General features: G+C 44.1%; 1 pseudogene; it reads left to right on the top strand.

Moving 5' to 3' along the window:
• The window catches only part of LOC135509777 (transcription factor 12-like), a 28,315-nt pseudogene extending 1,551 nt beyond the window's left edge, over nt 1-26,764 (top strand).
• Nucleotides 26,765-26,767: the final 3 nt, after the last annotated feature.

The raw sequence follows: 26,767 nt of genomic DNA, 5'->3' as shown, positions 1-26,767 counted from the left end.
GTAGTATACTGTAGTGTACTGTATTATACTGTAGAGTTCTGTAGTATACTGTAGTGTACTGTATTGTGCTGTAGTATACTGTTGTGTACTGTGCTATACTGTAGTGTTCTGTAGTATACTGTAGCGAACTGTAGTACAATGTAGTGTACTGTATTATACTGTAGTATGCTGTAGTATACTGTAGTGTACTGTGCTATACTGTAGTGTACTGTATTATACTGTAGAGTTCTGTAGCATACTGTAGTGTTCTGTAGTATACTGTAGTGTTCTGTAGTATACTGTAGTTTACTGTAGTATACTGTAGTGTACTTTATTATACTGTAGTGTTCTGTAGTATAATGTAGTGTACTGTATTATACTGTAGTATGCTGTAGTATACTGTAGTGTATTGTGCTATACTGTAGTGTTCTGTAGTATACTGTAGTATACTGCAGTGTACTGTAGTGTATTGTGCTATACTGTAGTGTTCTGTAGTATACTGTAGTGTACTGTATTATACTGTAGTGTTCTGTAGTATACTGTAGTGTTCTGTAGTATACTGTAGTGTACTGTATTGTGCTGTAGTATACTGTTGTGTACTGTGCTATACTGTAGTGTTCTGTAGTATACTGTAGTGTACTGTGCTATACTGTAGTGTTCTGTAGTATACTGTAGTGTTCTGTAGTATACTGTAGTTTACTGTAGTATACTGTAGTGTACTGTGCTATACTGTAGTGTTCTGTAGTATACTGTAGTGAACTGTAGTATAATGTAGTGTACTGTATTATACTGTAGTATACTGTAGTGTACTTTATTATACTGTAGTGTTCTGTAGTATACTGTAGTATACTGTATTATACTGTAGTATACTGTAGTGTACTTTATTATACTGTAGTGTTCTGTATTATACTGTAGTGTTCTGTAGTATACTGTAGTGTACTGTATTATACTGTAGTGTTCTGTAGTATAATGTAGTGTACTGTATTATGCTGTAGTATACTGTAGTGTACTGTATTATACTGTAGTGTTCTGTAGTATACTGTAGTGTACTGTATTATGCTGTAGTATACTGTAGTGTACTGTATTTACTGTAGTATACTGTAGTGTACTGTATTGTACTGTAGTGTGCTGTATTATACTGTAGTGTATGCTGTAGTATACTGTAGTGTACTGTATTATACTGTAGTGTTCTGTAGTGTACTGTAGTGTGCTGTAGTGTACTGTATTATGCTGTAGTATACTGTAGTGTACTGTATTATACTGTAGTGTTCTGTAGTATACTGTAGTGTATTGTGCTATACTGTAGTGTTCTGTATTATACTGTAGTATACTGTAGTGTTCTGTATTATACTGTATTATACTGTGTGTTCCACTGGATGTCAGAAGGTGAATTCACCAATTTGTATGCTGTATATACTGTAGTGTACTGTAAATGACTTAAATGTAAATGTAAATGTATACTGTAGTGTACTGTAGTGTGCTGTAGTGTACTGTAGTGTGCTCTAGTGTACGGTTGTATACCATAGTATCCTGTATTATAATGAGTATACAGTAGTGTACTGTAGCTTCAGTTCACACTTCTGGTATTGCGTTGATCCATAGACATATATTTACATATGTTTTCATATAGGCTATACTGTATATATTCACATATAGGCTATACTGTGTATACTGTATTCACATATAGGCTATTCTGTATATGTTCACAAGTATTCACATAGACTATACTGTATATATTCACATACTGTATATGGGCGGCAGGTAGCCTAGTGGTTAGAGAGTTGGGACTAGTAACTGAAAAGTTGCTCGATCGAATCCCCCGAGCTGACAAGGTAAACAAATCTGTCGTTCTGCCCCTGAACAAGGCAGTTTAACCCACTGTTCCCTCGTAGGCCGTCATTGGAAATAAGAATTTGTTCCTAACTGACTTGCCAGGTTAACTAAATATATGTTTATATACATACTCTTGGTCTCTGGTTTATACTATGCCACTGACATCTCTTCCAGTGACTAGGAAGAGTAACTTTATGAAGTCATTGTTTCAGTGTTATAGACGTTTAGTTCATCACAATCTTTCATTTAGCTGTTTCCCCCTTTGTTCTTCTCAGGTCTATACTCAATCTCCAAATCATGACGACCTCCTCAACCCTGACTCATCCTCACACCCCTCCTCCAAAGCTCCAGGCAACGTGTTCACGGGAACCTTTTTCAGTGAGCGACAGGGGAACAACAGTTCACCTGACATGTGGAACTCCAATGGAATGAACCAGCCTGGCTTTGGAGGCGTGGTGGGAGGGGCCTCAGCTCACCAATCAGGAAGCTACAACAACATGCAACCAGCACATAATCACCTGGTAAAGAACTGACTGTAGAGTTTTACATAAATAATGTTCTACTTATAGTTTTATTTTGATGGGCTCACACAGATGTAGATACTAACCCAGCACATGTACAGTACCAGTCAAAAGGGTTGCAGCACTCCATCACTCTCCTTCTTGGTCAAATAGCCCTTACTCAGCCTGGAGGTGTGTTGGGTCATTGCCCTTTTGAAAAACAATGATAGTCCCACTAAGCGCAAACCAAATGGGATGGCGTATCGCCACAGAATGCTGTGGTAGTCATGCTGGTTAAGTGTGCCTTGAATTCTAAATAATTCACAGAAAGTATCAGCAGCAAAGCACCCCCACACCATCACACCTCCTTCTCCATGCTTCACGGTGGGAACCACAAATGCAGAGATCATCCGTTCAACTACTCTGTGTCTCACAAAGACACGGAGGTTGGAACCAAAAATCTCAAATTTGGACTCATCACACCAAAGGACAGATTTCCACCGGTCTAATGTTCATTGCTCGTGTATCTTGGCCCAAGCAAGTCTCTTCCTATTATTGGTATCCTTTAGTAGTGGTTTCTTTGCAGCAATTCCACCATGAAGGCCTCATTCATGCAGTCTCCCCTGAACAGTTAATGTTGAGATGTGTCTGTTTCTTGAACTCTGTGAAGCATTTATTTGGGCTGTAATTTCTGAGGCTGGTAACTCTAATGAACTTATCGTCTGCAGCAGAGGTAACTCTGGGTCTTCCTTTGCTGTGGTGATCCTCATGAGAGACAGTTTCATCATAGTGCTTGATGTTTTTTGTGACTACACTTTTCTCTGCATTGACTGATCTTCATGTCTTAAAGTAATGATGGACTTGGATGGATTTATCTTTGCTTATTTGAGCTGTTCTTGCTATAATATGGCCTCCTCGCTTCGCGTTCCTAGGAAACTATGCAGTATTTAGATTTTTACGTGTTATTTCTTACGTTGGTACCCCATGTAATCTTAGGTTTTATTACATACAGTCGGGAGGAACTACTGAATATAAGAGCAACGTCAACTCACCATCATTACGACCAGGAATGTGACTTTCCCGAAGCGAATCCTGTGTTTGTCTTCCAGCCAGGACAATGGATCAGATCCCAGCCAGAGAACCTAATCAACGTTGCCGTAAAAGGGGCAAACGAAGCGATCTTCTGGTCAGGCTCCGGAGATGGGCACATCGCGCACCACTCCCTAGCATACTACTCGCCAATGTCCAGTCTCTTGACAACAAGGTTGATGAAATCCGAGCAAGGGTAGCATTCCAGAGAGACATCAGAGACTGTAACGTTCTTTGCTTCACAGAAACATGGCTTACTCGAGAGACGCTATCGGAGTCGGTGCAGCCAGCTGGTTTCTTCATGCATCGCGCCGACAGAAACAAGCATCTTTCTGGTAAGAAGAGGAGCGGGGAGGTATGCCTTATGATTAACGAGACGTGGTCATAACAACATACAGGAACTCAAGTCCTTCTGTTCATCTGACTTAGAATTCCTCACAATCAAATGTAATTATAATCACAGCCGTATAGCTGGGGATTTTAACAAGGCTAATCTGAAAACAAGACTCCATAAATTTTATCAGCATATCGATTGCGCAGGGCTGGTAAAACCCTGGATCATTGTTATTCTAACTTCTGCAACGCATATAAGGTCCTCCCCGCCCTCCTTTCGGAAAAGCTGAGCACAACTCCAATTTGTTGCTTCCAGCCTACAGACAGAAACTAAAACAAGAAGCTACTACACTTAGGTCTGTTCAACGCTGGTCAATCTGATTCCACACTCCAAGACTGCTTCGATCACATGAATGGGGACATGTTCCGCATTGCGTCCAACAACAACATTGACAAATACGCTGATTTTGTGAGCGAGTTCATTAGAACGTGCGTTGAAGATGTCGTTCCCATAACAACGATTAAAACATTCCCAAACCAGAAACCGTGGAATGATGGCAGCATTCGCAAGACACTGAAAGCGCGAACCACTGCTTTTAATCAGGGCAAGGTGACTGGAAACATGACCGAATACAAACAGTGTAGCTATTCCCTCCGCAAGGCAATCAAGCTAAGTGTCAGTATAGAGACAAAGTAGAGTTGGAATTCAACGGCTCAGACACAAGAGGTATGTGGCAGATCTAACAGTCAATCACGGACTACAAAAAGAAAACCAGCCCCGTCGCGGACCAGGATGTCTTGCTCCCAGACAAACTAAATCACTTCTTTGCTCGCTTTGAGGACAATACAGTGCCACTGACATGGCCCGCTACCAAAACCTGCGGACCCTCCTTCACTGCAGCCGACGTGAGTAAAACATTTAAACGCGTTAACCCTCGCAAGGCTGCAGGCCCAGACGGCATCCCCAGCCGCATCCTCAGAGCATGCACAGACCAGCTGGCTGGTGTGTTTACGGACATATTCAATCAATCCCTATCCCAGTCTGCTGTTCCCACATGCTTCAAGAGGGCCACCATTATTCCCAAGAAAGCTAAGGTAACTGAGCTAAACGACTACCGCCCCGTAGTACTCACTTCCGTCATCATGAAGTGTTTTGAGAGACTAGTCAAGGATCATATCACCTCCACCCTACCTGACACCCTAGACCCACCCCAATTTGCTTACCGCCTCAATAGGTCCACAGACGACGCAATTGCAACCACACTGCACACTGCCCTAACCCATCTGGACAAGAGGAATACCTATGTGAGAATGCTGTTCATCGACTACAGCTCGGCATTTAACACCATAGTACCCTCCAAACTCGTCATCAAGCTCGAGACCCAGGGTAACGACCCCGCCCTGTGCAACTGGGTACTGGACTTCCTGACGGGCCACCCCCAGGTGGTGAGGGTAGGTAACAACATCTCCACCCCGCTGATCCTCAACACTGGGGCCCCACAAGGGTGCGTTCTGAGCCCTCTCCTGTACTCCCTGTTCACCCACGACTGCGTGGCCATGCACGCCTCCAACTCAATCATCAAGTTTGCGGACGACACTACAGTGGTAGGCTTGATTACCAATGACGACGAGACGGCCTACAGGGAGGAGGTGAGGGCCCTTGGAGTGTGGTGTCAGGAAAATAACCTCACACTCAACGTCAACAAAACAAAGGAGATGATTGTGGACTTCAGGAAACAGCAGAGGGAGCACGCCCCTATCCACATCGACGGGACAGTAGTGGAGAGGGTAGTAAGTTTTAAGTTCCTCGGCGTACACATCACGGACAATCTGAATTGGTCCACTCACACAGACAGCATCGTGAAGAAGGCGCAGCAGCGCATCTTCAACCTCAGGGGGCTGAAGAAATTCGGCTTGTCACCAAACTTCTACAGATGTACAATCAAGAGCATCCTGTCGGGCTGTATCACCGCCTGGTACGGCAACTGCTCCGCCCACAACCGTAAGGCTCTCCAGAGGGTAGTGAGGTCTGCACAACGCATCACCGGGGGCAAACTACCTGCCCTCCAGGACACCTACACCACCCGATGTCACAGGAAGGCCATAAAGATCATCAAGGACAACAGCCACCCGAGCCACTGCATGTTCACCCCGCTATCATCCAGAAGGTGAGGTCAGTACAGGTGCATCAAAGCAGGGACCGAGAGACTGAAAAACAGCTTCTATCCCAAGGCCATCAGACTGTTAAACAGCCACCACTAACATTGAGTGGCTGCTGCCAACATACTGACTCAACTCCAGCTCACTTTAATAATGGAAATTGATGGAAAAAAGGTATCACTAGCCACTTTAAACAATGCCACTTAATATAATGTTTACATACCCTACATTAATCATCTCATACGTATATACTGTACTCTATCATCTACTGCATCTTGCCATCTTTATGTAATACATGTATCACTAGCCACTTTAAACTATGCCACGTTTATGTTTACATACCCTACATTACTCATCTCATATGTATATACTGTACTCGATACCATCTACTGCATCTTGCCTATGCCGTTCTGTACCATAACTCATTCATATATCTTTATGTACATATTCTTAATCCCTTTACACTTGTGTGTATAAGGTAGTAGTTTTGGAATCGTTCTGTTAGATTACTCGTTGGTTATTACTGCATTGTCGGAACTAGAAGCACAAGCATTTCGCTACACTCGCATTAACAATCTGCTAACCATGTGTATGTGACAAATAAAATTTGATTTGATTTGACTTGGTATTTTACCAAATAGTCCTATCTTCTGTATACCAGCTCTACCTTGTCACAACACAACTGATTGTCTCAAACGCATTAAGAAGGAAAGAAATGGCACAAATTAACAAGGCACACCTGTTAATTGAAATGCATTCCATGTGACTACCTCATGAAGCTGGTTGAGAGAATGCCAAGAGTGTGCAAAGCTGTCATCAAGGCAAAGGGTGACTTCTTTGAAGAATTTCTAACATAAAATATATTTTGATTTGTTTAACACTTTTTTCGGTTACTACATGATTCCATGTGTTATTTCATAGTTTTGATGTCTTCACTATTATTCTACAATGTAGAAAATAGCAAAAAAAAAGAAAAGCCCTTGAATGAGTAGGCGTGTCCAAATGTTTGACTGGTACTGTACATACTGATGCACTCTGGTCCGCTGCCAAATCATGTGTGTGTTGTTTATTGTTTCGCAGGTCTATTCTCCCCATTCAGTCTCACCTGTAGAGGTGAACAGAGGTCTTCCTCCTATGTCTACCTTCCACCGTAACAACCCTGCTGCATCTCACCCCCCGTCAGCCAACAGCTCAGAGAACACCACAGGAAACCACTCTACAGGAAGGTCACAGACTGGAGCAGCCCTGGGGAAAGCACTAGCTTCTGTAAGTACTAGAACCTACCTGTCCTGTCTACCTGTCCTGTCTACCTGTCCTATCATACTCTGTTCCTTTAATATTCTATCGCTTTTCCTGAGAATTTTGGATTGGATTTGGAATGTCAGTTTACTTCCTGAATGGACTGAATTGAAATGGAATTGACCCCAATCCTGCTAGCCAGACAGAGTACAAAGCCAGAGAACAATATCCTCTATCCACGATGACTACTAGGGAAATGACCCGTAGTATTTGGTTCCTAGTATAACAAGTGACTGTGTCACATTATTAACCTACCCCTGGGCCGTGCTCGTGCTGCTGGTGTTTTAATTGCATGCTGTCTGACCAGTAACCAGGATTGACGAGTCAGCTCGGTTTACGAGCCTCGCTGCAAAGCCCGAGGCGGAGGTTGTAAAATCACACAGAGAAATTACAGGTTGTGCTTTTAAAATGATGCATGGAGTTGCTCCTCACAGTCCTCTAACCACCTCTTCACCCCCACCTCTTCACCCCACCTCTTCACCCCCACCTCTTCCCCCCACCTCTTCACCCCCACCTCTTCACCCCACCTCTTCCCCCCCTCTTCACCCCACCACTCTTCACCCCACCTCTTCACCCCACCTCTTCACCCCCACCTCTTCACCCCACCTCTTCACCCCACCTCTTCACACCACCTCTTCACCCCACGTCTTCACCCCACCTATTCACCCCACCTCTTCACCCCACCTCTTCCCACCACCTCTTCACCCCACCTCTCCACCCCACCTCTCCACCCCACCTCTTCACCCCACCTCTTCACCCCCACCTCTTCACCCCACCTCTTCACCCCCACCTCTTCACCCCCACCTCTTCACCCCACCTCTTCACCCCCACCTCTTCACCCCACCTCTTCACCACCACCTCTTCACCCCACCCCTTCACCCCACCTCTTCACCCCACCTCTTCACCCCACCTCTTCACCCCACCTCTTCACCCACCTCTTCCCACCACGTCTTCACCCCACGTCTTCCCCCACCTCTCCCCCCCCACCTCTTCACCCCCACCTCTTCACCCCACCTCTTCACCCCCCTCTTCACCTCTTCACCCCCACCTCTTCACCCCACCTCTTCACCCCCACCTCCCCCACCTTCACCCCACCTTCTTTCCCCCCCACCCTTCACCCCACCTCTTCACCCCACCTCTTCACCCCACCCCACCTCCCCCCACCTCTTCCCCCACCTCTTCACCCCACCCCACCTCCCCCCCACCTCTTCCCCCCACCTCTACCCCTCCCCCCCCCACCTCCTCCCCCCCCACCTACCCTACCCCCCCTCCTCCCCCTCCTCCTCTACCCCTCTACCTCCCCGTCATACTCATCCTCTGCCCCTCACCTTCTCTTCCTTCTTTACCCTCTCTTCTCCTCTCTCTCTCTCTGTCTGTCTGTCTTCAGATTTATTCTCCTGACCACACCAGTAGCAGTGAAAGCTCCTCCACACCAGACAGGTCTCCGTCTCCGTCTCCACACACAGGCTCTGGTCCCCCAGCTTACCCGTGGCAGTCGTCTGCTCAGACCTCTGTCTCCCCCAGTTACCAGTGTTCTCCTATATCTCTGGTAAGGACATGAAGCTCTGTGACACTCACTAGACATACAAGACAATCTGCACATACGGTAGCTCGAGTTTCAATTTGAATTGATATAACTGTAACTACAACCAAACAATTATTTTCTGGGTTATAGTTGCCTAGTTAAATAAAGGTTCAATAAAAACAATTTAAAAAATGTATAACCAACCTTAAATCAATGCAATCTTTTATATTCCCTCATGACAATTACACACCGTCTCTCTCTCTCTCTCTCTCTCTCTCTCTCTCTCTCTCTCTCTCTCTCTCTCTCTCTCTCTCTCTCTATCTCGCTCTCTCGCTCTCTCGCTCTCTCGCTCTCTCCCTCTCTCCCTCTATCTCTATCTCTCTATCCCCCCCTCCTCACTCTAGTCTCAGTTGGAGGATCGTCTAGATAGACTGGATGATGTGATCTATGTTCTGCATAACCATACGGTGGGACCCATCCCCAGCCTGCCCTCTGACATCCACAGCCTGCTGAACCAGGCCAACCATGGACACATCCACAACACCCCACAACCAGGGACACACCATAGACACAGACCCACCACGGCACATGGCACAGCCATGGTGAGACACAGTCCTTTTACTCTGTCAAAGTCTTTCAGGTTGTGTCTGTTTTGTGTATAAAACATGTGTTGAGAAAGGCTATTGGCCACTGTGTGTGTGTGCCCACCCACTACTCCACCAGTCACACCAGACACGCTACAGATATGGTATATGGTACATGGTACATTTCAACATATTTTCCACCACATGACATTTCAACATATTTTCCACCACATGTCATTTCAACATATTTTACATACTGTATGTAATTTCAACATATTTTACACATGTCATTTCAACATATTTTACATACTGTATGTAATTTCAACATATTTTCCACATGACATTTCAACATATTTTCCACATGTCATTTCAACATATTTTCCACATGACATTTCAACATATTTTACACATGTCATTTCAACATCATTTCAACATATTTTACACATGTTATTTCAACATATTTTATATACTGTATGTAATTCCAACATATTTTCCACATGTCATTTCAACATATTTTCCACATGACATTTCAACATATTTTCCACCACATGTCATTTCAACATATTTTACATACTGTAGGTAATTTCAACATATTTTACACATGTCATTTCAACATACTTTACATACTGTATGTAATTTCAACATATTTCCACATTTCATTTCAACATATTTTACATAACAGGAGGAGTGTTGTTCCGGAAATAGAGAACAGAGAGGAACACCGTGTTTAATTGAATTTGATGAAGGGTCTGGAAAGTCTATCTATGTGTGGATACTGTTCTGTCAAGGACCAGATAAACGATATGGACAGGGAATACATAGCCTGGTCCATTATATTGAGAGGACAGTGCGGTCTTGCCGCTATTGCTCTCACATCATACATTTAGACAGACAAATGATCTGGAACCAGGCTAAAAATCCTACACCGTGACCACTTACATATCAATGTGTTTCCCTTTCCTTCCTGGAGATTGAACCCAGCTGTAGTGGTGAAAGTCCAGACAAGAGGACAGAGTGATGGAAGTAGCTCTACATTATATTTAGAGGACAGAGTGATGGAAGTAGCTCTACATTATATTTAGAGGACAGAGTGATGGAAGTAGCTCTACATTATATTTAGAGGACAGTGATGGAAGTAGCTCTACATTATATTTAGAGGACAGAGTGATGGAAGTAGCTCTACATTACATTTAGAGGACAGAGTGATGGAAGTTGCTCTACATTACATTTAGAGGACAGAGTGATGGAAGTAGCTCTACATTATATTTAGAGGACAGAGTGATGGAAGTAGCTCTACATTATATTTAGAGGACAGAGTGATGGAAGTAGCTCTACATTATATTTAGTGGACAGAGTGATGGAAGTAGCTCTACATTACATTTAGAGGACAGAGTGATGGAAGTAGCTCTACATTATATTTAGAGGACAGAGTGATGGAAGTAGCTCTACATTACATTTAGAGGACAGAGTGATGGAAGTAGCTCTACATTACATTTAGAGGACAGAGTGATGGAAGTTGCTCTACATTACATTTAGAGGACAGAGTGATGGAAGTAGCTCTACATTATATTTAGAGGACAGAGTGATGGAAGTTGCCCTACATTACATTTAGAGGACAGAGTGATGGAAGTAGCTCTACATTACATTTAGAGGACAGAGTGATGGAAGTTGCCCTACATTACATTTAGAGGACAGAGTGATGGAAGTAGCTCTACATTATATTTAGAGGACAGAGTGATGGAAGTAGCTCTACATTATATTTAGAGGACAGAGTGATGGAAGTAGCTCTACATTATATTTAGTGGACAGAGTGATGGAAGTAGCTCTACATTACATTTAGAGGACAGAGTGATGGAAGTAGCTCTACATTATATTTAGTGGACAGAGTGATGGAAGTAGCTCTACATTACATTTAGAGGACAGAGTGATGGAAGTAGCTCTACATTACATTTAGAGGACAGAGTGATGGAAGTAGCTCTACATTATATTTAGAGGACAGTGATGGAAGTAGCTCTACATTATATTTAGAGGACAGAGTGATGGAAGTAGCCATACATTACATTTAGAGGACAGTGATGGAAGTAGCTCTACGTTATATTTAGAGGACAGAGTGATGGAAGTAGCTCTACGTTATATTTAGAGGACAGTGATGGAAGTAGCTCTACATTATATTTAGAGGACAGAGTGATGGAAGTAGCTCTGCATTATATTTAGAGGACAGAGTGATGGAAGTAGCTCTGCATTATATTTAGAGGACAGAGTGATGGAAGTAGCTCTACATTACATTGAGAGGACAGAGTGACGGAAGTAGCTCTACATTACATTTAGAGGACAGAGTGATGGAAGTAGCTCTACGTTATATTTAGAGGACAGGGTGATGGAAGTAGCTCTACATTACATTTAGAGGACAGAGTGATGGAAGTAGCTCTGCATTACATTTAGAGGACAGAGTGACGGAAGTAGCTCTACATTACATTGAGAGGACAGAGTGACGGAAGTAGCTCTACATTATATTTAGAGGACAGAGTGACGGAAGTAGGTCTACATTACATTTAGAGGACAGAGTGACGGAAGTAGCTCTACATTGCATTTAGAGGACAGAGTGACGGAAGTAGCTCTACATTATATTTAGAGGACAGAGTGATGGAAGTAGCTCTACATTACATTGAGAGGACAGAGTGATGGAAGTAGCTCTACATTACATTGAGAGGACAGAGTGATGGAAGTAGCTCTACATTACATTTAGAGGACAGAGTGATGGAAGTAGCTCTACATTACATTTAGAGGACAGAGTGATGGAAGTAGCTCTACATTACATTTAGAGGACAGAGTGATGGAAGTAGCCCTACATTATATTTAGAGGACAGTGATGGAAGTAGCTCTACGTTATATTTAGAGGACAGAGTGATGGAAGTAGCTCTACGTTATATTTAGAGGACAGTGATGGAAGTAGCTCTACATTATATTTAGAGGACAGAGTGATGGAAGTAGCTCTGCATTACATTTAGAGGACAGAGTGATGGAAGTAGCTCTACATTATATTTAGAGAACAGAGTGATGGAAGTAGCTCTACATTACATTTAGAGGACAGAGTGATGGAAGTAGCTCTACATTATATTTAGAGGACAGAGTGATGGAAGTAGCTTTACATTACATTGAGAGGACAGAGTGATGGAAGTAGCTCTACATTACATTTAGAGGACAGAGTGATGGAAGTAGCTCTACATTACATTTAGAGGACAGAGTGATAGAAGAAGCTCTACATTATATTTAGAGAGCAGAGTGATGGAAGTAGCTCTACATTATATTTAGAGGACAGAGTGATGGAAGTAGCTCTACGTTATATTTAGAGGACAGTGATGGAAGTAGCTCTTCATTATATTTAGAGGACAGAGTGATGGAAGTAGCTCTGCATTACATTTAGAGGACAGAGTGATGGAAGTAGCTCTACATTATATTTAGAGGACAGAGTGATGGAAGTAGCTCTACATTACATTTAGAGGACAGAGTGATGGAAGTAGCTCTACATTACATTGAGAGGATATAGAACTGTCTAATCCCTCGTAGGGGTATTACATTCATTCAGGTTTCCAGGGATATGTGTGCATTACAATGCATGATTCCTGAACAGAATTAGTGGCTATGTTTAGGAGAGCTCGGGGGATTAACATCCTCTGTGATTAAATCCATTCCGTGAGATAAACAGGGATCTGTTCAGGGATACAAAATTTGGTGACCTATTTGTCATTATGGGGGCGGCAGGGTAGCCCAGTGGTTAGAGAGTTGGACTAGTAACCTGGAAGGGTGCAAGCTCAAATCCCCCAAGCTGACAAGGTATAAATCTGTCATTCTGCCCCCTGAACAAGGCAGTTAACCCACTGTTCCCCTGAACAAGGCAGTTAACCCACTGTTCCCCTGAACAAGACAGTTAACCCACTGTTCCTAGACCAGTTAACCCACTGTTCCCCTGAACAAGGTAGTCAACCCACTGTTCCCCTGAACAAGGCAGTCAACCCACTGTTCCCCTGAACAAGGCAGTTAACCCACTGTTCCCCTGAACAAGGCAGATAACCCACTGTTCCCCTGAACAAGGCAGTTAACCCACCGTTCCCCTGAACAAGGCAGTTAACCCACTGTTCCCTGAACAAGGCAATTAACCCACTGTTCCCCAGAACAAGGCAGTTAACCCACTGTTCCCCTGTAAGCCGTCATTGAAAATTATAATTTGTTCTTAACTGACTTGCCTAGTTATATAAAAGGTAAAATAAAAAAATGATGCCGCATCAAGAAATGTGGTTAAAGTGTAATTTATTTATTAATAGTTAATATATGATTCTGTAAATGAAATACTGAACTTGAACATCGTCTTTATGTAACCCTCTTAACGTGTGTGTGTATTGCAGGTAGACACTGTCAATCTGAACAACAACTCCCACCCTGCACTGCAGAGACGTTCACAGAATCAAAATGGCCACTCCTTCCCGGCAGGACTAGGTGGTTTGGAGCTGAAGTTGGAGGGTCTGGAGAGAGATGAGCAGTATGAGCTACATCACAGCCATCACAACCAGGGTCACAGACACAGCACAGCTCTGACAGCCACAGCCAGCGCTCCGATGAGGAGAGCGAGTCTCACAAGACACAAGGAGACAGCATGACCAGGTGAAGACAGCAGCATCAGCTATATGCTCTCTCTCTCTCTCTCTCTCTCTCTCTCTCTGCCTCTAGACTGCTCCCAGATCAGCTACCTGTTCTCTCTTTCTGCCTCTAGACTGGCCTCAGATCAGCTATATGATCTCTCTCTCTCGCTCTCTCTCTCTCTCTCTCTCTCTCTCTCTCTCTGCCTCCAGACTGGTCCCAGATCAGCTATCTGCTCTCTCTCTCTCTCTATATATATATATATATATTTATATCTAACTTTAGCCTGGTCCCAGATCAGCTTTCTCTCCAGTTCTGTTTGTGCTGTTTTTTTTAACACATACGCTACCAGTCAAAAGTTTGGACACACCTACTTACTTTTAAACTATTTTCTACATTGTAGAATAATAGTGAAGACATCAAAACTATGAAATAACACACATGGAATCATGTAGTAACCAAAACAGTGTTAAACAAAATCAAAATAGATTTTATATTTAAGGTTCTTCAAAGTTGCCACCCTTTGCCTTGATGACAGCTTTGCACAAGCTAGGCATTCTCTCAACCAGCTTCATGAGGTAGTCACCTGGAATGTATTTCAATTAACAGGTGTGTCTTGTTAAAGGTTAATTTGTGTAATTGTTTTGTCACATGAACTGAAATTAGGCAAACTATTCGAATTTTAGCAACTAGGAAATGACGATTTCTGCATAATGCATCTTTGAACATTACAATGATCATATCAGATGCATCTTTGTTTATGAGACAACTTTTAAGTATATTTCCCAAACAAGCAGGTAGAGAGAACATTCGCGAAGTGTGTCGTGACTACGTGTCGATACTGATAGGATCGAAAAGAAATTCAGCGATGCTCTCGGTTTAGCTTTCTCCATTCAAATATTCCCTTACAATTAGAATCATTCTACAATACTGACGACGGATCGGATCCGAGAGAGATATTACCACTTACGGCTGCAAATATTGAGTTTGGCTTTATTCCAAATGCTTACCCTATAATAGGCTAACGCACTAAATCAAGATTTGCTATGTGCCGTTGAGCAAGGCACATACCAAATTTGCTCCAGGGATGCTCTATTGCTATGGCTGCCGCTGTAAAACAGCACTTCACTGCCCCAAGCCAGGGTATGTGACAACAAAACATCTGTCTATAACTAGTCAAATAGAATTCAATTGAAAGAACATAAAATAAAAAATAATTGAAATATATATATATATAGGCCTACGTAGCCTATAATCTATTCATCTCTTGCAGTCATCTCAGGTTTTCATTTGAAGCATCATTTTATAATTTCTTTTTTTGTGTAACAATTGAAAAGACATTGGCAACTTTGTAGGCTATTAGTCAATTAGATATTTATTATTACTATTATTATCATTATTATCATTATCATTATTATCATTATCGTTATCGTTATTATCATTATCGGTATCAATATTTTTATTATTATCGTTATTGTCATTATTCTCATTATTTATCGTTCATTATTATCATTATTGTTACATTATCGTTGTTATTATTATCGTTATCGTTATTATCATTATTATTATTATTATTATCATTATTATTATTATTATTATTATCATTATTATTATTATCATTATATAATTATCATTATTATCATTATTATTATCATTATCATTATGGTTATTATCATGATTGTCATTATCATTACATCATTATCATCATTATTATTATTATCATTATCATTAATATCATTATTATCATTATCATTATTATTATTATGATTAGTCAACTTAATTCTGGACTTTTCAGTGGTCAGAGAGACAGATAAAACTCTTGGTTCTGTGTTTAGCAGGGACCTTCTGTGTATAAAGTGATGTGGAAGAGCAAAACAAAACCAAAAAGCATCTAACAACACACTTCGCTGTTCTACGAGTGTTCTGATACAGTCGGTAAATAACGAATGATTTCAAGGGCAACTTCAGTAACAATGGTTTTGGGAAACAGCTCGGCTACTAAAGATACATCGTCAGATGGTTCTAACGATGACCTTAATGCTGCGAAGGCTCTGGGAAACTAGGCCCTAGAGCAGAGTAGTCTCTCTCTACACAGCAGGGGTTGGTAATGACATCATTTCAACCATTTATGCCGCTGGCTGGGTATCTGTCTGTTGCGTTGATAAAAAGCTGGTAATGGCTCAAAGATTCAACTAGATTTTTATCTGGATATCAGATTGAGAGATTCGACTTTAAAAAAAAATACATAAAAATGCCAACAAGAGGGCGCCATGTACCAATCCTGAAACCTCTTGCTTTCTCTCTCCCGTTTTACAGCAGCATCCATGAAGATGAGGACAACCTGAGCCCTGAGCAGAAGGCTGAGCGGGAACGAGAGCGGCGGATGGCCAACAACGCCCGCGAGCGCCTGAGGGTCCGTGACATCAACGAAGCGTTCAAGGAGTTGGGTCACATGACACAGCTGCACCTGAAGAGCGAGAAGCCGCAGACCAAGCTGCTGGTTCTTCACCAGGCCGTGGCTGTAATACTTAGTCTAGAACAACAAGTCAGAGGTCAGTGCTCCTGGCATCCCGAACATCCACCGCCATCCCAAACAGATTATGGCTATTTCTCAATTAAACTTTCCTCGGTTCCTCACATCCTCTCTCCTCGCCTCCTTTTCAAAAACACATTGGGGGAGAAGGGCTGAGGGATGACCTCGTACCTTATCTTCCAATATGATCGAAAAGGAGATTAGGAAAACACAGAAAGACACATATATCTGTTATCTCAATGACTAACCTATATATATATAGCCTAGTGGTTAGAGCGTTAGGCCAGTAACCGCAAGATGGCTTGATCGAATCCACTAGCTGACAAGGTAAAAATCTGCCCCTGAACAAGGCAGTTTAACCCACTGTTCCCCGTTAGGCCATCATTGTAAATAAGAATTTGTTCTTAGTTAAAAATATATATATATATAACGTGCTCCTTGACTTTTTCCACATTTTATTACGTTACAGCCTTATTCTAAAATTGATTAAATAGTTTCCTCCCTCTCACAAATCTACACACAGTACCCCATAATAGCAAAGCAAAAACAGATTTTTAGATTTTTTTGCAAATGTATAAAAAAATAAAAAATAATTTAAAAAAATTACATTTACATAATATAGTATTCAGACCCTTTACGCTCTACTTTGTTGAAACACCTTTGGCAGCGATTACAGACTCAAGTCTTCTTGGGTATGACGCTAAAAGCTCTGTCAGGTTGGATGGGGAGCATCACTGCACTGCTATTTTCAGTTCTCTCCTGAGATGTTCGATCGGGTTGAAGTCCGGGCTCTGGCTGGGACACTCAAGGACATTCATAGACTGGTCCCGAAGCCACTCCTGCATTGTCTTGGCTCTGTGTTCAGGGTCAATGTCCAATTGGAAGGTTAACCTTCATCCCAGTCTGAAGTCCTGAGAGCTCAGGAGCAGGTTTTCATCAAGAATCTCTCTGTACTTTGCTCCATTCATCTTTCCCTCGATCCTGACTAGTCTCCCCGTCCCTGCCACTGAAAAACATCCCCACAGCACGATGCTGTCACCACCATGCTTCACCGTAGGGATGGTGCCAGGTTTCCTCCAGACGTGACGCTTGACATTCAGGCCAAAGAGTTCAATCTTGGTTTCATCAGACCAGACAATCTTGTTTTTCACGGATTGAGAATACTTTATGTCAGGATTTGGCCAGGGTTGTTCCGGGTTTTGGTCACTAGATGCCCCCATTGTGCTTTTTGACCTTGTGTTTTTTCCCTTGTTCCCCATTATTATTTGCACCTGTGCCTCGTTATCCCTGATTGTATTTAAACCCTTAGTTTCCCTCAGTTCTGTGCTCTGTGTTTGTATGTTAGCACCCAGCCCTAGTGTTCTGTGTATTCTTGTCGATTCCGGTGGATGCTCTTGTGGAATTCTGTTTTTGTTTTTGAGTATCTCTTGAGGCTTTTTTGTGCAAATTCCTACCACCTTTTGGATTTGCCATTTTTGTATTTAAGGACTTCTCCTTTTTACTTTATTAAATACACCGTCTTAAGTACTGCTGTGTCTGCCTCATCTTCTGGGTTCTGCTGACTATTCGTGGCTCAGTTGGTTAAGTGACTGTTTCTCACTCCGGAGACCCAGGTTCGAAACCGGGTCCTGACAGAAACACAGAGCCAAAAATGAACCCATAGGCAGCCAGTTCCCAGGACCTTTTTGCCATGCTGTCCCACCACCAGGAGACTGTCCAACGCCACGAAGCCGCCCTGGTTCAGCAAGAGGCCTTAATGGCTAGACATTGTCATCTTCTGTCGGAGATGCTGACTTCCATTAAGCAAATATCTGATCGTCTTACCCCGGCAACAGTTCCCGTCCCAGTACCTCAGATTCACGTACCCATGGCAGTTAACCCCCTGGCTGAACCTCGTCTTCCACCTCCCCAACGGTTCTCAGGTGATCCAAGTGCTTGTAAAGGGTTTCTCACCCAATGTTCTCTCTCCTTTGAGCTACAACCCTCGTCGTTTCCCACCGACCGGTCTAAGATCGCTTATATCATCACCCTGCTGTCGGAAAAAGCCCTGGTCTGGGCTACTGCTGTGTGGGATGCCCATAGTTCCTGCTGTGCCAGCTACTCTGCCTTTGCTGAGGAATTCAAACGAGTGTTTCAAGGCCCAAGCAGTGGTTCTGACTCAGCCACACAGCTCCTGACTCTCCACCAAGGTTGGCGCAGCGTGACGGACTATGCCATCCAGTTCCGCACGGTGGCAGCAGCAAGTGGCTGGAACAACGAGGCGCTCACGGTGTGCTTTCTGAAAGGCCTTTCCGACACTATCCAAGATGAACTGGCCACTCGGGAACCACCGGACAATCTCGAGTCCCTGATCAAGTTGGCCTCACGCATTGACCAGCGTCTGAGAGAGAGAGAACTCAACCGTAGACCTCTAGCCCCTATCAGTCCCAGCTCCGAGTCCCCACCTTTATCCTCGCTGGCTCCCATGCAGATTGGATGCATCTCCCAGGCTGAAAGAGACCGCCGGATGAGGGAGCGACGCTGTCTATATTGCGGCAAACCGGGCCATTTCCGTTCCACGTGTCCCGGGCTCCAGGGAAACGCTCTGTCCCGTACAGACCGGGGGGAACTGTAACGGGAAACATAACCTCCTCCCATCCGTCCAACTCCCTTCTGCTCATTCCAGTCACCCTCTCCTGGGACAACCACAAGCTTCACCTTCAAGCCTTGGTAGACTCTGGAGCCGCAGGTAACTTCATGGATGGTGTCTGGGCGAAGGAGAATGGCGTTCCTCTGAACCTCTAAGTGAACCCATGAGGGTCACTACATTGGATGGAAGCCCTTTGGGATCTGGACTTGTCACTCATGTCACTACCTCCTTGCGACTTTCAGTTTCACAACACCAGGAATTGATGAACTTTCATTTGATCTCCTGTTCCGAGTTCCCTCTCGTCCTTGGATACCCCTGGCTTCACAGCCATAACCCTCACATCGACTGGTCTGTGGGCACTATCAAGCAGTGGGGTCCTACGTGCCAAGCTACTTGTATTTTCCAGAATTCCCCGAGTTCTACTCCCGAGTCTTTAGAATCCATCGACCTGACCCGAGTTCCCGAGTGTTACCATGACCTCAAACTGGTGTTTAGCAAACAGAGGGCCACCATGCTACCACCCCATAGACCTTACGATTGCCCCATCGACCTGTTTCCGGGCACTTGCCCCCCCAGGGGTCGGATCTTTTCCCTATCTCCACCCAAACGAGCTGCTATGGATACCTACATCAAAGACGCTCTGGAAGCAGGCCTCATGCGTCCATCCACCTCCCCGGCGGGAGCAGGGTTTTTCTTTGTGGCCAAGAAAGACGGTGGATTACGTCCTTGCATCGACTACCGGGGACTCAATGCCATAACCGTCCGTAACCGTTACCCGCTACCCCTTATGGCCACAGCCTTCGAGCTGCTCCAGGAAGCAGTTGTTTTCACTAAGCTTGACCTGCGGAACGCATACCATCTTGTGCGGATCAGACCTGGTGACGAGTGGAAGACCGCTTTCAACACGCCTACTGGTCACTATGAATACTTGGTGATGCCCTTCGGCCTGACCAACGCCCCAGCGGTGTTCCAAGCGCTCATAAACGATGTGCTTAGGGATATGCTTAACATATTTGTGTTCGTTTACTTGGATGACATCCTCATCTTTTCGAGCTCCCTTCAAGAACACACTAAGCATGTCAGACAAGTACTCAAACGCCTCCTGGACAGCCATCTGTACGTTAAGCCGGAAAAATGTGAATTCCATTCATCCCGAGTACAATTCCTGGGATTTGTAGTGGAACCCGGTCGAGTCCAAATGGACCCCAGGAAGGTAGGGGCGGTAGTGGATTGGCCCACCCCCAAATCCGTTAAGGAAGTTTAGCGTTTCCTGGGCTTCACAAACTTCTACCACAAGTTCATCAAGAACTTCAGCTTGGTGGCAGCCCCTCTCTCAGCTTTAACCAAGGGTGGCAATGCAAGGTTTTTGTGGGGAAGAGAAGCTGAGACGGCCTTCCAAGGACTCAAGCAGCGCGTTCTCTCTGCTCCCATCCTGATACTACCGACTACGGATGAACCATTTGTGGTGGAGGTAGACGCATCAGAGGTTGGTGTTGGAGCTGTCCTGTCTCAGGGGTGAAGACAAGAAGCTTCATCCGTGCGCTTTCTTCTCACACCGGCTTACCCCGACTGAGAGGAACTACGATGTGGGGGATCGTGAACTCCTAGCGGTTAAGATTGCATTGAAGGAATGGAGACACTGGCTCGAGGGGGCTTCTCACCCGTTTCAAGTGCTTACGGACCACAAAAATCTGGAGTATATCCAGCAGGCGAAGCGGTTGAACTCTAGACAAGCTAGATGGTCTCTTTTCTTCAATCGATTCCAGTTTATCCTCACCTATCGGCCCGGGTCGAAGAATCTCAAACCGGATGCCCTGTCCCGAGTCTACGCTCCTGCCATTCGAGATGACACGGACATGCCTGTCCTTCCTGCTGCTAAGATTGTGGCTCCGATCTCGTGGCAAGTTGAGGATACCGTGAGACGTGCTCAAGCTAGCGAACCGGACCCGAAAGGAGGTCCTGCCAATCGGTTGTTTGTCCCCAAGGCAGTGAGGACTCAGGTCCTTCTGTGGGGGCACTCCTCTCACCTCACCTGTCATCCGGGCGTAGGTCGCACCTTGGAGTTCATCCAGCGTAAGTTCTGGTGGCCTACCATAAGAGAAGACGTTGCCACTTTCGTCAATGCCTGTCCCGTGTGCTGCCAGGGCAAATCTTCTCACCTCCGCCCTCAAGGACTCCTTCACCCTTTACCTGTTCCCCACAGACCCTGGTCCCATATCTCATTGGACTTTATTACTGGACTTCCTCCATCCCATGGCAATACTACTATCCTAGTCATAATCGACAGGTCTTCAAAGGCGGCCAGGTTCGTCCCTCTGACTAAGTTACCTTCTGCCAAGGAAACGGCTGAGTTGGTAATTAATCATGTGTTCCGAGTCTTCGGCATTCCTCAAGATATGGTTTCTGACAGAGGTCCCCAGTTCGCCTCAAGGTTTTGGAAGGCCTTCTGCCAACTCATGGGGGCTTCTGCCAGTCTATCTTCAGGGTACCATCCGGAGTCCAACGGCCAAAGGATGAATCAAGAGCTGGAAACCACCCTCCGATGTATGACTCGTGACAACCCGTCCACATGGTCATCCTTTATTGTTTGGGCCGAATACGCGCACAACACCTTGCGTTCCTCCTCCACTGGTATGTCCCCGCACGAGTGTCAGTTTGGCTATGCTCCTCCATTGTTCCCGGACCAGGAGGTAGAAGTCAGAGTGCCTTCAGCCTTGAAGTTCGTCAGACGCTGTCGGCTTATGTGGAGGAAGACCCGTCTTAATCTTATGCGTTCCTCACAGAGGTACCAACAACAAGCCAACAGACGTCGCCGTCCCGGGCCTACCCTGCGCCCCGGCCAGAGAGTCTGGCTCTCCACAAGAGACTTACCTCTACGGGTGGAGTCTCGCAAGCTGTCCCAAAAATACATCGGTCCCTTCAAGGTTGCCAGGAGAGTTAACCCAGTTTCTTATCGCCTACACTTACCCAGATCCCTTAAGATTAATCCCACATTTCACATTTCATTGTTAAAACCTGTTTTTTCTCCCCTTGTCCCGGCAGACAGACCTCCCCTCCGCCTCGTGTCATTGGAGGCCAGCCGGCTTATACCGTCCATCGGATACTGGATTCCCGCCGGGTGCAGCGGTCCTGGCAGTATCTGGTGGACTGGGAAGGCTACGGTCCCGAGGAGCGCTCCTGGGTTCCTGCCAAAGACATCCTGGACCCTGACCTCATTCGTCAGTTCAGGGCCCTCCACCCTGAGAGAGCTGGTAGGAACGTCAGGAGCCGTTCCTAGGGGGGGGGGATTCTGTCAGGATTTGGCCAGGGTTGTTCCGGGTTTTGGTCACTAGTTGCCCCCATTGTGCTTTTTGACCTTGTGTTTTTTCCCTTGTTCCCCATTATTATTTGCACCTGTGCCTCGTTTCCCCTGATTGTATTTAAACCCTTAGTTTCCCTCAGTTCTGTGCTCTGTGTTTGTATGTTAGCACCCAGCCCTTGTGTTCTGTGTATTCTTGTCGATTCCGGTGGATGCTCTTGTGGAATTCTGTTTTTTGTTTTTGAGTATCTCTTGAGGCTTTTTTGTGCTATTCCTACCACCTTTTGGATTTGCCATTTTTGTATTTAAGGACTTCTCCTTTTTACTTTATTAAATACACCGTCTTAAGTACTGCTGTGTCTGCCTCATCTTCTGGGTTCTGCTGACTATTCGTGGCTCAGTTGGTTAAGTGACTGTTTCTCACTCCGGAGACCCAGGTTCGTAACCGGGTCCTGACAGGCAGAACGACAGATTTGTACCTTGTCAGCTCTGGGATTAGCTCTTGCAACCTTTTGGTTACTAGTCCAATGCTCTAACCACTAGGCTACCTGCCACCTATGGGAAATTCCTAATGTGGATGTCCTGGTTCATTGTCTGGTCTATGGGATATTCCTAACCTGGATGTCCGTGTGATCTGCTACCTCTAGAGCGTAACCTGAACCCCAAGGCAGCCTGTGTGAGGAGGAGGGAGCAGGAGAAGATGTCAGCTGGGTTAACAGATGCCCAGGGCCTGCAGCAACACCAGGCATCACTACATCCTGGACTAGATGCATCTAACCCCATGGGACATCTATAAACATTTGACAGGTATGGGAATGGGCACCTGACTTTGTATAAAAGTGGGGGTGCACAATCTGGGGCATTTTAGATTTTAGATTTTTTTTTTTTTTTACCATTTTCAGCAATTCTATATTGTTTCTCAACAAGGAGAATCCATGTTTACTTGACAGAACACAACATTTTTTCTCAGAATTTTGCTACAATAAATAGCATTAAAAGATGGTTTTCAAACTAGATTACTAATCTTCCCTAAAAGTCCCACCCACAGTGAATGATTGACAGGTCTGAAACCCTACCAACTCTGTGACTTACAAACATTCCTCCCCCTCCCCTGAGAATCCCACCCACAGTGATTGATTGACAGGTCTGAAAACCTGCCAACTCTGTGACATACAAACATTCCTCCCCCTCCCCTGGGAATCCCACCCACAGTGATTGATTGACAGGTCTGAAACCCTACCAACTCTGTGACATACAAACATTCCTCACCCTCCCCTGGGAATCCCACCCACAGTGATTGATTGACAGGTCTGAAACCCTACCAACTCTGTGACTTACAAACATTCCTCCCCTGACATTCCCACCCACAGTGATTGATTGACCGGTCTGAAACCCTACCAACTCTGTGACTCTCAAACATTCCTCCCCCTCCCCTGAGAATCCCACCCACAATGATTGATTGACAGGTCTGAAACCCTACCAACTCTGTGACTCACAAACATTCCTCCCCCTCCCCTGAGAATCCCACCCACAATGATTGATTGACAGGTCTGAAACCCTACCAACTCTGTGACTCACAAACATTCCTCCCCCTCCCCTGAGAATCCCACCCACAGTGATTGATTGACAGGCACAGGTACTAGGTGCGGGAACCTATTCTATCAGAGGTGAAGGAACTGAAATAGGTGCCAGTACTCAGTTGGAGTAAGCTCCTGCCCAAGTCAAGCACTAATTTAAGAGTGAAAATTAATATTCAAATGAGATTTTTTTAAATTGTGGCCAAAGGTGTATTCACCAGGAACCACACAGAACCAAACGGAAGCAAACAGAATTAAACTCGGAGGGACCTACCTGCATTTGTCAAATAGAAACTCTTGTTTTCGTTGCCAAATTAAATTACATTTTCTTTTAAATGGGATGATTGCTATTGCTTTACCCAATAAGGATTTGCTTTTGGAAGGTGAAGAAGACATATGGCCGTGTTAATCTTGTAGAGCATTGAAAAATAACTCTCAAATGTACTTTGCTTTTGCATTTTCAATATGGAAGTACACACTGGAGTTTTGCATTCGAACTTGGTCACAGATTATGCGTACATAAATTGTCAAATAAATTGCAAAGGTATTATTTATTTGCCGTTACCAGCTTTGCATTTGAGGTTTTGGCATTTATATACCTCCATATATTTGTTCTAATTGTCATCAGTGCAAGTCAAAAGTTTGGACATACCTACTCATTCAGGGGTTTTTTCTTTTTTTAAAACAACTATTTTCTACATTGTAGAATAATAGTGAAGACATCAAAACTATAAAATAACGCATGGAATAATATAGTAACCTAAAAAAAAAGTGTTAAATTAAAAATAAAAATAAATACAAATTCCAGATTTTAGATTCTTCAAAGTAGCCAACCTTTGGCTTGACGACAGCTTGGCTGGTACTGTACCTCTACAAGCATTTCACTACACCCGCAATAACATCTGCTAAATATGTGTATGTGACCAATACAATTTGATTAGATTTGATAAATTGCTGGTCTGAAACCAGAAAGAATACGATCAAGCTCTGGGCATCTGGGTCTTTGCCTTATTTTTCGTAATGGTTTCGGCTAGAGACATGCGATTTTCTGCGCTGTAATGGACAAGCATGCTCAGATGGTAATTATTTATATATTTTATAAAATGGTCAGATATAACTATTTTTAATACAGACTATACTTTTTTATTTTATTTTTTATTGACAAATGACCTAATGGAGTATAATAATTTTCTGGTACCAAAAAAAAGAGATGCAAAGACACCTCCTTATTTTAATAGTGAGGGTGCTGCTGCTCCGGTTTCTCCATGGCTCAGGCATCTATGGTGCTACCATCTCTCAGGACTTCTTCTTCTTCTTTGGTAGCATGTGATGATCTGATGTCGATCCAAGTTAAATAATCTATTCTTTCTTTCTACATATGAAGTGTGGAGGAGGATCATCCTGAGACGGTTAAAGACCATCCAAGACCATCCAAGGACATCCAAGACCATCCAAGACCATCCAAGACCATCCAAGACCATCCAAGGACATCCAAGACCATCCAAGACCATCCAAGACCATCCAAGACCATCCAAGACCATCCAAGACCATCCAAGACCATCCAAGACCACCCAAGACCACCCAAGACCACCCAAGACCACCCAAGACCATCCAAGACCATCCAAGACCATCCAAGACCATCCAAGACCATCCAAGACCATCCAAGACCACCCAAGACCACCCAAGACCACCAAGACCACCAAGACCACCAAGACCACCAAGACCACCAAGACCACCCACGACCACCCACGACCATCCACGACCATCCACGACCATCCACGACCATCCACGACCATCCACGACCATCCAAGACCATCCAAGACCATCCAAGACCATCCAAGACCATCCAATACCATCCAAGACCATCCATGACCCTCCAATACCATCCATGACCATCCAATACCATCCAAGACCATTCAAGGACATTCAATTGTTTCTCTGTAAAGTAAGCTACGAGACTGTAAAGTAAGCTAATTTATGAGACCAAGAGACAGGAAAAAGTGTTACAGCAGCTCAATAGTCACGATAGGGGCATTTCCTGAACCTCCTTTTGGAATTTGACCTGTGCCTAAACTTATAACTTGTTACTGACAAATGCATTTTAACCAGCAAATGTTTTGTATGTTTTATATTCGTTGTACAGTGAAGAAGAAGAAAAAAAAGGTAACTCTTTTCTTTTTGGTAATAATTCAATGTTTAATTACTATTTTTATTATATTCTCCTATGTCAGTATTCGACCTCTTAGGGTGGTACAAGCTTAGCTGTACACTCATGTGTGCGCTTGGCCAAGTCAGATTTTTCTGTGATTTTTGTTTAGGCTACAAATAGAATAATACTTCATTGTTCAGAGTTTTTATTCATAATATTGATTACTTTTTAATAGCTTTTTATTGTTTATATTTTCTACAATTACTAATAAGTAAATATCTGAATTGCAGATCTTTAATTTTAAACTAAGTATGTGTTTCTTCAGAAGACAGTGTAAATATGTATCTTCAATTCCCTGTGCAATCCCTGTTTTCTGTATATTGGGGAGATTTCCAGCTTCCTTAGTCCGATTGCCCACTCTCTCTTTGGGCTTCCGGACTCTGGACTCTGGGTTGCCCACTCTCTCTTTGGGCTTCCGGACTCTGGGTTGCCCACTCTCTCTTTGGGCTTCCGGACTCTGGACTCTGTATATGGGGAGAGTTCCAGAATGGTGGATGTCTTTGTAAAAAACATTCCAGTTATTAACAGTTATGTTGTATGTCATCTTCAGTAAATGTTAACCATTATATTAATAGTAATGTGTA

The sequence above is a fragment of the Oncorhynchus masou genome, chromosome 22 (genome assembly GCF_036934945.1).
Source record: "Oncorhynchus masou masou isolate Uvic2021 chromosome 22, UVic_Omas_1.1, whole genome shotgun sequence".
NCBI lineage: Eukaryota > Metazoa > Chordata > Actinopteri > Salmoniformes > Salmonidae > Oncorhynchus > Oncorhynchus masou.
The sequence above is the reverse complement of the archived record's forward strand: the minus strand, read 5'-3'. Positions and strand labels throughout refer to the sequence as shown.